Below are 13,643 nucleotides of genomic sequence, written 5' to 3'. Positions count from 1 at the left end.
AAATGCGAAGCAAAGTGTTTTGACTGTGTCTTGGCATGACTCAATGTGAAGTCAGAGTGAAGAGCTGGGAGGTTGATGGAGTCACATTCTTGTCACAGCTGATGGTTCATCAACATTGTTTCCAGAATGATATTGATGACGATATCGATAGCATTGGAGAGAGAGAGAGAGAGAGAGAGAGAGAGAGAGAGAGAGAGAGGAGAGAGAGAGAGAGAGAGAGAGAGAGAGAGAGAGAGAGAGAGAGAGAGAGAGAGAGAGAGAGAGAGAGAGAGAGGAGAGAGAGAGAGAGAGAGAGAGAGAGAGAGAGAGAGAGAGAGAGAGAGAGAGAGAGAGAGAGAGAGAGAGAGAGAGAGAGAGAGAGAGAGAGTCTTTCTAGTGCATCTGAACCTCTCTCACTCTCTCACTCTCCACCTTGGGCTCAGTAATGTTGGATCCACTGTGAGAGTCAGCTCTCTGTTTCCAGCCTTCAGCTCCAGGATACACACACACACACACACACACACACGGTAAGTAGACCTTTTTATCCCTCCAACTGTCGTCCGCTGTGATGTCTTCACTTCTATTTCAGACTGACAAGCGTTAACTCACACACACACACACTGTTCTGTTGGGACTGTTTTCTATTAGTACTCTGGTCAGTTAGTATTATTTTTTGTTTGTACTGTGTTCTGTTAGTACTGTGGTCGGTTGGTGCCAGTTCTGTTAGTATTGTGTTCTGTTAGTACTGTGTTCTGCTGATACTGTGTTCTGTTGGTACTGTGGTCTGTTGGTACTGTAGATGGTTGGTACTGTGTTCTGTTGGTACTGTGGTCTGTTGGTACTGTGGTCAGTTGGTAGTGTGTTCTGTTGGTACTGTTGTCTGTTGGTACTGTGGTCAGTTGGTAGTGTGTTCTGTTAGTACTGTGCTCTGTTGCTACTATGTTCTGTTGGTACTGTGGTCTGTTGGTACTGTGATCAGTTGGTAGTGTGTTCTGTTGGTACTGTGGTCTGTTGGTACTGTGGTCAGTTGGTAGTGTGTTCTGTTAGTACTGTGCTCTGTTGCTACTATGTTCTGTTGGTACTGTGGTCTGTTGGTACTGTGTTCTCTTAGCACTGTCGTCTGTTGGTACTGCACTCTGTTGGTACTGTCGTCTGTTGGTACTGCGCTGTGTGGGTACTGTGTTCTGTTGGTAATGCATTCTGATGGGACTGCATTCTGTTGGTACTGCATTCTGTTAGTACTGTGTTCTGTTGATACTGTGTTCTGTTGGTACTGGGCTCTGTTGGTACTGCATTTTGTTGGTACTGCGGTCTGTTGGTACTGTGTTCTGTTAGCACTGCGCTGTGTGGGTACTGTGTTCTGTTGGTAATGCATTCTGATGGGACTGCATTCTGTTGGTACTGCATTCTGTTAGTACTGTGTTCTGTTGGTACTGGGTTCTGTTAGCACTGCATTTTGTTAGTGCTGTGTTCTGTTGGTACTGTGTTCTGTTAGTACTGTGTTCTGTTGGTTCTGTGCTCTGTTGGTATTGTGTTCTGTTGGTACTGTTTCTGTTGGTACTGTGGTCTGTTGGTACTGTGTTCTGTTGGTGCTGTGTTCTGTTGGTACTGTGTTCTGCTGGTGCTGTGTTATGTTGGTATCGTGTTCTGTTAGTAATCTGTTTTGTTGGTACTGTATTCTTTTGGTACTGGGTTCTGTTAGTACTGTATTCTGTTGGTATTGTGTTATGTTGGTAGTATATTCTGTTGGCACTGTGGTCTATTTGTATTGCGTTCTGTTGGTACTATGTTCTCTTAGTACTGTGTTCTGTTGGTACTGTGTTCTTTTGGTACTGTGTTCTGTTTGTACTGTGTTCTGTTGGTACTGTATTCTGTTGTTAATGTATTCTGTTGGTACTGGGTTCTGTTAGTACTGTGTTCTGTTGGTCATGTGTTCTGTTGGTACTGTGTTCTTTTGGTACTGTGTACTATGTTCTGATAGTACTGTGTTCTGTTGGTACTGTGTTCTTTTAATACTATGTTCTATTAGTACTGTGTTCTGCTGGTATTGTGTTATGTTGCTACTATGTTCTGTTGGTACTGTGGTCTATTTGTATTGTGTTCTGTTGGTACTATGTTCTGTTAGTACTGTGTTCTGTGTTGTTAATACTGTATTCTATTAGTACGTTATGAGACTGAAGGGTCGCTGACTCTTTAAGCTTTTTATTCTCTTAACCTGTTTGCTGATTCCCAGCAGGGGTCTGACTTTAACCAACACCTTCTCTCTCTCTCTCTCCCTCTCTCACTCTCTCTCTCTCTCTCTCTCTCACTCACTCACTCACTCACTCACTCACTCACTCACTCACTCACTCACTCACTCACTCACTCACTCACTCACATACACACACACACAATTCCCCACCATGCTCTCTTGTGAATCTTGAAGGAATCCTCGTAATATTTGAAGTGAGTGTTTTTAAATGTAAGTAGAATAATGTCGTTCAGGTTGATTCTGTTTGAAGGTAAATGAGTGAAAGATGTTCTGTTGGTTATTGAGGCTGCAGGAGGAACAGGAAGTGATGTGAGGAGAACTTCCTTTTCTCTTCTAACCGATGCTCACTTTACCACCAGTAGTTTCGCCTCGTCAGCGTGAAAACCCAACCGTGCTTTTACATCTACTAGCCATTAACCTACATCTACTGGCCCTTAAACTACATCTACTGGCCCTTAAACTACATCTACCTGCCATGAAACTATATCTACCAGATCAGCAACATGGGCGGAGCAGAAGGACCTGAATGAATGAATGAAGGACCTGGTCTGAATGGAGGACCTGGTCTGAATGAAGTCCAGATCCCGACCTGCAGGAGACTGGTGCTGGTCTGCACTGTTCACCCTGTGTACCAGTAATCCCTTAGATTAAGGAGGATAAGAAGTTAGGAGGCCAGACAGACAGGGTGTTGGGGTCATGCCAGGACTGAACCTGCTGGAAGAGCCTTCTGAAGGATTCAGAGACCAGCCTACTGCTCCAGGTCAGGTTTTGACGTACCGGTGAGCTGCTACAGGTCGGGACCTGAGGTACTGGCCTGCTGCTACAGGTCGGGTTCTGATATATTGTCTGGCCTACCAGGAACCCCCCCAGTCGAATGTACCTGGAATGTACAGAGATCCAAAGGACCAGATGAGGTCGTCACTCTGGACCTTTGGATCTCTGTAAGACAAAAACATCTGCAACATCATCATGCAAACGTCAGCTAAAGGTGTTATGATATGGAGCCACGGTGTGACGATATGGAGCCACGGTGTGATGATACGGAGCAGGCATGCTGTATTGTCACCGTCGTGGCTGCCAGTGAGGCTCACTGAGTTTTAATTAATGTCTTCATGTCAAAGGCTTTGGTCATGACTCCAACGCCTCCTGTGTCTCGACACGGTACTGCAGATCAATGCTGCTTCTGCTGACTTGGTCATGTGACCAGTGTATTTATGAGAACATAAAGTACTTTTAGAGCATTAGCAGCCACTCAGTTGGAAGGCTTTCACACCATGTGACCATCTGTTGTTCCTCATGATGGGCAGCTGTTGGGGTCTAACTCTGGTCTGAGGTCCTCCATCACTTGCAGCACATGCTCGCGCTATTTTCAGCTCCATAGTGCCAACAGGTGGACATTATGACCAGCAGCACGACCTTCACAGGCCCCGTCCCCTTCCCTCTGTCAGTCTCTCTCAACAAGCCTGTGGGACACTGGATGATCCACTGGGTACTCCACTGGATACTCCACGAGAGACTCCACCAGATACTCCACTGGATACTCCACTAGAATACCCCACTGGATACTCCACCAGATACTCCACTGGATACTCCACTAGAATACCCCACTGGATAATCCACTGGGTACTATACTGTGTGCTACACTGAATACTCCACTGGGTACTACACTGGACACTCCACTGGGTACTACACTGGGTACTCCATTGGGAACTACACTGGGTACAAAACTGGATACTCATTGAGATAATCTACCAGATACTACACTGGATACTACATTGGATACTCCACTGAGCACTACACTGGATAATCTACTGGATACTTCACTGGGTACTATACTGGATACTCCACAAGTTACTCCACTGGATAATACACTGGGTACTAAATAGATATTCTACTAGATACTACATTGGGTGCTACACTGGAGACTACAGTGGATACTGCACTGTGTACTACACTGGATACTACACTGAATTCTCCACCGGATAATACATTGGATACTACACTGGTTACTACACCAGATACTACACTATATACTTCACTGGGTACTATACTGAATACTCCACTGGGTACTACACTGAGTACTCCATTGCATACTACACTGGTTAATCCACTAGATATTCCACTGGGTACTACACTGTATACTCCACTGAGTACTGTACTGGATAATCCACTGGATACTTCACTAGGTACTATACTGGATACTCCACTGGGTACTACACTGGATACTCCAATGAGTACTACACTGGGTATGCCACTGAGTACTCCACTGGGTACTACACTGAGTACTCCATTAAATACTACACTGAGTACTATACTGGATAATCCACTGGATACCTCACTATGTACTTATACTGGATACTCCACAAGATACTCCACTGGGTACTACACTGGATACTCAACTCAATACTACACTCAATACTACACTGAATACGCCACTGGATACTACAATGGATACTAAAACGGATACAACGATGGATTTTCCACTCGATACTACACTGAATAAACTACTAGATACTCCAGTGGATACTCCTATAATACTTCACTGGATATTTCACTGGCTACACAAATGATACTAAGGATAATCACTGGATAATACACTGGGTACTATGCTAGATACTCTACTAGATACTACATTGGATACTACACTGGATATTGCACTGATTATTACATCGGACACTCCACTGTGTACTACACTGGATACTACACTGAATTCTACACCGGATAATACATTGGATACTACACCAGTTACTACACCAGATATTACACTATATACTTCACTGGGTACTATACTGGAGACTCCACTGAGTACTACACAGGATACTACACTGGATACTACACTCAATACTCAACTCAATACTACACTGAATTCTCAAATTGGATACTACGATGGATTTCCCACTCAATACTACACTGAATAAACCACTGGATACCCCAATGGATACACCATTAGATAGACCCTATAAAACTCTACTGGATACGTCGCTGGATATTTCACTGGGTATTCCTGTATTAATCCACTTAAAACTCCACTGGATACTCCACTGGACACTCCTATAAAACTCCTTTGTATATTCCCTGGATACTCCTATAATACTCCACTTGATATTCCACTAGATATTCCACTGGATAGTTTTTTAATACCCCACTTGATACTACACTGGATATTCCACTAGATTGTCCACTGAATACTTGCATAATACTCCCTTGGATACTCCTTTAATACTCTGCTGGATACTACACTGGGTACTCCTATAATACTCCTTTGGATATTCCACCGGATACTCCTATAATACCCCCACTGGATACTCCACTATAAAATTCCACTGGATACTCCACTAGAATACTCCAGTATATACTCAGCTGGAAACTCCACTGGAATACTAGACTAGAACACTGTACTGGATACTCCACACTGAGCACCCTGGCTGCTCTGCTCATGCTGACTCAGCCAGTTGTTTGATATGAGCAGTTGAAGAGGTAACGTCACTCCAACCATGTCCCATGAAGCAGAACAGAAGAAGAACAAACTGAGCTCGAATGTGAACGTGTCACTGCTGGAAGCTGGCCAATCAAAAATGAGGAGGGGCCAGGGTTGACCTTGAGACACCTGAGTCAGGAGCTGGGAGCCGGTGCTGCTGGCAAACCTGAATCCCCTGAGAAGACCAGGTGATGCAGTGGCTTGCACTGCTGAGTCCCTGTGAGAGGGTTGAGGGTTGGATTCCAGGCTCTCTGTGGGTGTGTCCGGGAATGGACTGTTCACTTGTCCAGGTAACCTGCCTTCACATACAGTGACCTTTGACCCTGAATTGGATGAAGAGGAGTAGAAGATGGAAGACATTGGACTGCTGAGAATATTTCTCATGTCTGACCTCCAGACGGTCCAGTGAACACAAATCCCTTTTTAAAACGCTGAAACATGTGATTCTGTCAACCTCCCAGCACTTCATTCTGACTGTCAACCTCCCAGCTCTTCACTGACTCCATCATCTCCCAGCTATTCACTCTGACTATTCCATCAACCTCCCAGCTCTTCACTGTGATGCAGGACGGCTGCTGACTCTTTGCTGCTCTTGTGTGAACAAATCCAACACATTGATTCATGAGTCCATGGTTCTGCAGGTGAAACTGCTCTCTGAGTTTCCAGCTGATTAATGAAGCAGTAAAACGTGCATATCTGAGGAGAGGAAGAGGAAACAACAATGTGACTGTCATTTCAAAATAAAGTGGTTACATGTACGAGAAGCTTGTTCTGCCAGAGCTGCAGGCTTTCAGTGGGTGACAGGATGAATGCGGCTCCTGGTTCTCTGTGTGGGCGAATGGCAGCTTTTAGTCTGTGTGTGGGTGTGTGTGAGATGCTGAGCAGGAATGTATAAAAATACAAGCACCCATTTGCAGCCTGATATTTAGAAGAAACAGAAAATGAGAGATTCTCTCTGCCTGAGCGCCGCCATTTTATTCCACCTTCTATTTCCAAGGTTAAGAAAGATCTTCTAGGCTCTGTTCTAATACTGATCAAGAATGATCTGCCACATTGTGTTCTAATACTGATCGAGAATGATCTGCCAGGATCTGTTCTAATACTGATCTTGAACGATCTGCCAGGATCTTTTCTAAACTGATCAAGAACAATCTGCCAGGATCTTGGAGGAGCATTGTGAATGAGACTGAACCAGGTTGTGAATGAGGAGGGTTGTGAACAAGAACGAGGTGGGTAGTGAATGAGGAAGGTTTTGAACGAGGCGGGTTGTGAAAGAGAACGATGTGGCTTGTGAAGAGAACGAGGCTGGTTGTGAACAAGGCGGGTTTTGAATGAGAAAGAGGTGGGTTATGAACAAGTACGAGGCAGGGTTGTGAACAAGAACAAGGTGGGCTGTGAATGAGAACGAAGCGGGTTGTGAACAAGACCGAGGCGGGTTTTTAACGAGACGGGGTTGTGAGTGAAAATGAGGCAGGTTGTGAACGAGAACGAGGCGGGTTGTGAACGAGGAAGGTTGTGAATGAGGCGGGTTGTGAATGAGTCGGGTTGTGAACGAGGAGGGTTGTGAATGAGACACGTTGTGAATGAGGCTGGTTGTGAACAAGACGGGTTGTGGATGACGGGGGTTGTGAACGAGAATGAGGCAGGTTGTGAACGAGGCAGGTTCACAACCCTCCTTATATTTTCTCTATTCCTCTGTTGTTAACATATTCAGCTTTGTACTGGTTGATTTGGTTTTTTTCTTTGCTGCTCAACTTTCACGTTCGTCCATAAAGAGCAGACAAGGCAGGGACAGAGACCGGGACTCTAGAGCAGGTGATACAACCGTAACCAAACCGGGATTGGGGCAGCTCCCGTGATCCACAACGTTCCATAATGTAACAATCCATGATGTTCCATAATGTCACGTAACGATCCATAAAGTTCCATTACATAATATACCGATCCATAATGTAACATAACAATCCATTACGTTCCACGACGTAACGTAACAATCCATAATTTTCCATAACGTAATATACCGATCCATAATGTTCCATAACATAATGTAACAATCCATAAAATTCCATAACGTAACATAACAATCCATAATGTTCCATCATGTAACGCAACGATCCAAAACGTTCCATAACATAGGATAACGATCCATAAAGTTCCATAACATAACATAACTATCCATAATGTTCCATAATGTAACATAACAATCCATAACGTAACGTAACGATCTATAATGTTCCATAACATAATGATCCACAAAGTTCCATGACATAACATAATGATCCATAAAGTTCCAGAACTTAACATAACTATCCATAACGTTCCATAATGTAACGATCCATAACGTTCTATAATGTAATGTAATGATCCATAATGTCCCATAACGTTCCATAAGGTAAGGTAACGATCCATAACGTTCCATAATGTAACAATCCATAAAGTTCCATCATGTAACGCAACGATCCATAACATTCCATAACATAGGATAACGATCCATAAAGTTAAATAACATAACATAACTATCCATAATGTTCCATAATGTAACGTAGCAATCCATAACGTAACATAACGATCTATAATGTTCCATAACATAACGATCCACAAAGTTCCATGACATAACATAATGATCCATAAAGTTCCATAACTTAACGATCCAGAAAGTTCCACAACGTTCCATAACGTAACGATCCAGAACGTTCTATAATGTATCGTAATGATCCATAATGTCCCATAACGTTCCATAAAGTTCCAAAATGTAACATAACGATCCATAATGCTCTATAACCTAAGGAGCTATAAAGTTCCATGACATAACGTAACATTCTATAACATTCCATAATGTAACGGAAAGATCCACAATGTTACATAACGCAATGCAACAACCCATAACATTCCATAACGTTCAATAATGTAACGATCTATAACGTTCCATAACGTAACGATTCATGAAGTTCCATGACATAATGTAACAATCCATAATTTAACATAATTATCCATAACATTTCATAACGTAACGATCCAGAAGGAACTCCAGGAAGAGAAGTCGGGCAGGCAGGAAGTCAGAACACAAAGGCAACATGAGGAAAAATGACGGGTACGAATGGTGTGAGAACGCAGCTGAACTGGCAACCAGAGCTACAAGAGAGGGGAACTAAATACAAATACTAATGACAGTTACAAACAGCTGTGATCAGGAGGAGGAAGCAGGAGAGCACAGGGGCGGTGCTAAGGGGAACATAGGAGGGGAGGAGTGAAAACTCTCAGGAAGGGAGGGGTGAGTGAGAGCAGTATCATGACAGTAACCCCCCTCAAGGGCCGGCTCTTGACGGCCCAGGCAGGTCCAGGTGGGTGTCGTAGAAGTCCTGGATGAGGGAGGGGTCATGAATGTTACTTGCTGGGACCCATGAGCGCTCCTCCAGCCCATATCCTTCTCAGTCCACAAGGAATTGGCGACCCCTCCCACGATGTGGACCGCCAGGAGCTTGCGGACCATATAAACTGTCTCGCCGCTGTCCAGTATCCGGGGGGGGTAGGGGGTTTTGAGGCAGGGACCAGGGGACTCTCGGCGGTGGGTTTGATGTGGAAAGAGGGATGGATCCGGATGTTCCTGGGGAGTTGGAGACGAATGGCCATGGGGTTGATTATTTTGGAAATGAGAAAAGGGCCAAGGAATTGTGGGGTTAACTTTCGTGATGGTCCCTGGAGTTGGAGGTTCCTCGTGGAAAGCCACATTCGTGCCCTGGCTGGTAGGTTGGTGCCTGTGAGCGACGACGGTCAGCGTAGATCGTATAAGATGCCACCACTCGGAGAAGACGCTGGCGGGCTTGGATCCAGATCCTGCAGCACCTCCAAACCAGGGCAGCCGCCGAGGGAACATGATCCTCCTTCTCAAGGGCTGGGAAGAGTGGGGGCTGAAAACCATAAACACAATGAAAGGGTGAGAGTCCAGTAGATGCAGAGGGAAGAGAGCTGTGTGCATACTCCACCCAGATGATGTTTTTGGACCAGGAGGAGGGTTGTTGGTGCGACAGGAGACGAAAGCCAGTCTCCAGGACCTGGTTGAGACGCTCCGTCTCTCCATTAGACTGAGGGTGGTAGCCAGAGAAGACTCGGGGAGGCTCCGATGAGGGCAGCGAACTCCTTCCAAAAATGGGAAGTAAACTGGGGGCCACGATCTGAAACCAGATCCTGAGGGAGACTGTGAAGTCGGAAAACATGATGTAGGACTAATTGCCAATAAATTACTTTATGCTGCAGCACCAGGGGTTGGTCCTCCCTCTCCCTCCCCCCAGGTTGGCCCCTGCTGCCATGCTCCGGGTCTGCCTAGCTCCCGGATCTGGGGGGGTGGGGGACAGTGGGACTCCGGGTTTGGCTGGACAGCTGATTGGAGGTGAACCCCAGGGCCATAAATATGGGAGATGGTCCGGGGGTGTGAGGTGTATGTGTGTGTGGGTGTGTTGGGGGTGGGGGGATGTGAGTATGGATGGGTGTGAGTATGTGTATATGTGTGTATGGGTGTGTGCATTCTATATATAAGTATGGGTGTGGTCTTGCGTGACTATGTGAGGGTGTTTGGGAGAGCTGTGTTCCCCAACCGCTGGCTTCCAGTCAGGCTCTACTCTTCGGCCGTCGGTTGGGGTGTGGAGGGCTTCATGCCTGGGTCCTCTTGTGGTGCCTTAACGGGGTGGGTGTTGGTCCCCGTGTTCCAGGCCAGCCACTCGGGGGTGGAATGGAGGGGCGCGGCATGGGGGTTCTGCTAGGCCAAGGTCCTAGCGATGGGGCGACCTTCTCCCCCTTAGCCCCTCCTACCTTACCTCACCTTACCTCATTCAACAATAGGGTCCAGTGGGCGGGGCCTAGGGTGGGTGGTCCAGGCTACTTAACTGGGGGGTAGTGGTGGGGGGGCTGGCCCCCTAGATTGTGGCGGGCTCCGCTGCCGGGATCGTGGGGGCTCCCTGCCCGCGTGGCCTGGGGGCCCTGCTCCGGCCGGTCCTGGCTTGGAGGCTCAGGTCAGGGCCTGGGGCTCTGCACCCTTTATCCTTCTCTTGTGGGCCCCTCTTGCCTGGGGGGGGGGGGGGGGGGGGGGGGGTCCTCTCTGCACTCTCCGTCTGGTGCTCACACACACACACACACACACACACACACACACACACACACACACACACACACACACACACCTCAGAAAATAACAATTCTACTAGTTGTTGGTCTACAACAGGTCTTACAACTCATAAATCCTTTTTTTTTTGGGAAAACAGTCACACACGCGTGTGCAAATTAGTAAGTGGGCAATTAACCAAACCGGTTGAATTATGCAGTAGAACTACCAACCTGTGTTATCCTAATCATACAGTTCTAATGAAAAGATAACACGCAATCTTGCTTACCGTTGTGCGCAGCATGGTCCACAGGTGTAGTTTTCCTTTTACTTCTACCCACTGTTGACTTTTTTTCTCTTTCTCCCTAAGTACCTGGATTCATTTCGGCATTTTGCGCATCACCACTTCCACTGGGAACACTGGTTTCTGACTTTTTAAACGACTGGGTATTCATTTTCTGAAATCAATGTGAATGTGAGCTTCGATAATGATCAGAATCTGATCATCCAAAAACGAACTTGCTCGTGAGAGAAGGGTCTGTCTAGGTTGTCGCTCGTCAACGTTAAGTGGTAATATGAGGTGATTGACAAGTTGATAACCAACCAATATGATGGCCGAGGCCGGATCGCTCCTCCTCCAATACGTAAATCCAATTGTGATTGGTTGGTTTCACCCCGTCGCCCCGCCCCCTGGTACAATTCAAGCATGTAGTCTGGCGGGAGCCAGTTACAGAAACTCTGGAAGATTGTTAATGTGTGTGAAAAGAACAGAGATAAAATAAAACAAAATAGGTAGGCCCTAAACTTCATATATCGTCAAATAATGCCTGGTTTAGCCACTGAGCGAAGAGAGCTTGTTGAAAGCAGAAGTAAATCTAAAAGAAGACACAGAGACGTGATCAAATGGCTGCAGGAGAAAAAGCTGGGAAGAAGACCAATGCCTGCCAAAAATGCAAACACAAGATAAAGTTAAAGCAATCCATTAGTGTGGACGACTATGCATGGTTTACTAACTGTTAGTAAATGAGGAATAGTTGCAACTTTAGAATAACGTCCTAATAATGTATATAAAGTATTAACTGATACTTAACAAGTCATTAGTAAGTAGTTTACTAATGGCTTATTCATGATTTATTACTAGTTTATAAGGTATAAGGTAACATGTAATTTATAAATCGTCAACTAACAGCTTGTAAATTATCTATTACCAATCTATAAGGCAGTTATAAATCCTTAATAAACTGTTAGCAAATATTCAACAAGCAATCTATAACTCATTAACAAATGGCTATTAATGGTTTATTAACTACTTATAACAGATATTATAAAGTGTTACCGATTACTATTAATATACTAATTATTAATAGATTATCGGTAATTTATTATTATTGGATTATTACAAAAAGAATATCAATATATTGTTAATAGATTGTCATTAATATATTATTAATGGGTTGTTATTAATAGATTAACTATTGTTTGTCAGTTTTATGAACTGAAAACACAGAAAAGATAAAAATGCAGCAGATGGTTTTACCTTCCAGAGAGTTTTCCTTCAGCTCCTGCAGTGAAACACGCAGGGGGGGGGGGGGTCAGGACCAGGCACCCCCTAACTGGGACCAGCTGAGACCGTGTGTGTGTGTGTGGGTGTGGGTGTAGGTGTGTGTGTGGGTGTGGGTGTGTGTGTGTGTGTGTGTGTGTGCACGCAAGTTTTTTAGTGTTCCTGCTGTTTCTGTAGAGACAGACATTGTTTTCACAACGGCACAGTGTAAACGTGAAATAAACATGGAGGACCGAAGTGTTTCCTGGTGACTGTGTGAATGAGGGAAACCATGAACACCACAAACACACTGTGTCTCCAAGCCACAGCCAATCAGAAGCTCCAGAGTCCAAACCCTTTCATCTGGTCACATGACATATCAATTCCATCCTGACCCCGTCATGGGTGGATGAGTGGATGAGTGGATGAGTGGAGGTCTTTTAGCAGGCAGGGTTGGGTAGAGGTCGCCAGCCTACCTTGATGATGTCCTCCGCCGTTCGCTCCACCTCCTTCAGCCGCTTCAGCACCGCCTCCTCATTGGCTGAGATATTGAGTTCTTGTGTTTCCAGGACCTGGATCTCATCCTCCATCCTGTGGAGGAGAGGGTGGAGTCAACCACTGTAACTTCGCCACCTCCACCACTGTGAAAACAGTCACCATGGTGATTTCCCCCATCACTGTGAAACATCATGTAGAGACACAAGCCTGGGAGATCTCTGGATTCAATCAGTGTCCAGCTTTATTCTGGATTCAATCAGTGTCCATCTTTATTCTGGATTCAATCAGTGTCCAGCTTTATTCTGGATTCAATCAGTGTCCAGCTTTATTCTGGATTCAATCAGTGTCCAGCTTTATTCTGGATTCAATCAGTGTCCAGCTTTATTCTGGATTCAATCAGTGTCCAGCTTTATTCTGGATTCAATCAGTGTCCAGCTTTATTCTGGATTCAATCAGTGTCCAGCTTTATTCTGGATTCAATCAGTGTCCAGCTTTATTCTGGATTCAGTGTCCAGCTTTATTCTGGATTCAATCAGTGTCCAGCTTTATTCTGGATTCAATCAGTGTCCAGCTTTATTCTGGATTCAATCAGTGTCCAGCTTTATTCTGGATTCAATCAGTGTCCAGCTTTATTCTGGATTCAATCAGTGTCCAGCTTTATTCTGGATTCAATCAGTGTCCAGCTTTATTCTGGATTCAATCAGTGTCCAGCTTTATTCTGGATTCAATCAGTGTCCAGCTTTATTCTGGATTCAATCAGTGTCCAGCTTTATTCTGGATTCAATCAGTGTCCAGCTTTATT

The 13,643-nt window shown here is 45.1% G+C and overlaps 1 protein-coding gene across 2 annotated transcripts in view; it reads left to right on the top strand.

The window, feature by feature from the left end:
• Positions 1 to 411: 411 nt before the first annotated feature.
• palmdb (palmdelphin b) overlaps positions 412 to 13,643 on the top strand; it is an 87,064-nt gene continuing 73,832 nt past the window's right edge. Inside the window, exon 1 of one of the 2 annotated variants that reach the window (XM_080515462.1) lies at positions 412 to 506. The gene's annotated coding sequence lies outside the window, so the exon portion shown is untranslated. Of the gene's footprint in view, positions 507 to 2,370; positions 2,425 to 13,643 lie in introns of those variants that run through there. The other variant, XM_080515463.1, reaches the window with a different exon arrangement.

This window comes from Blennius ocellaris (genome assembly GCF_963422515.1).
Source record: "Blennius ocellaris genome assembly, chromosome: 19".
NCBI classification, from domain to species: Eukaryota; Metazoa; Chordata; class Actinopteri; order Blenniiformes; family Blenniidae; genus Blennius; species Blennius ocellaris.
The sequence above is the reverse complement of the archived record's forward strand: the minus strand, read 5'-3'. Positions and strand labels throughout refer to the sequence as shown.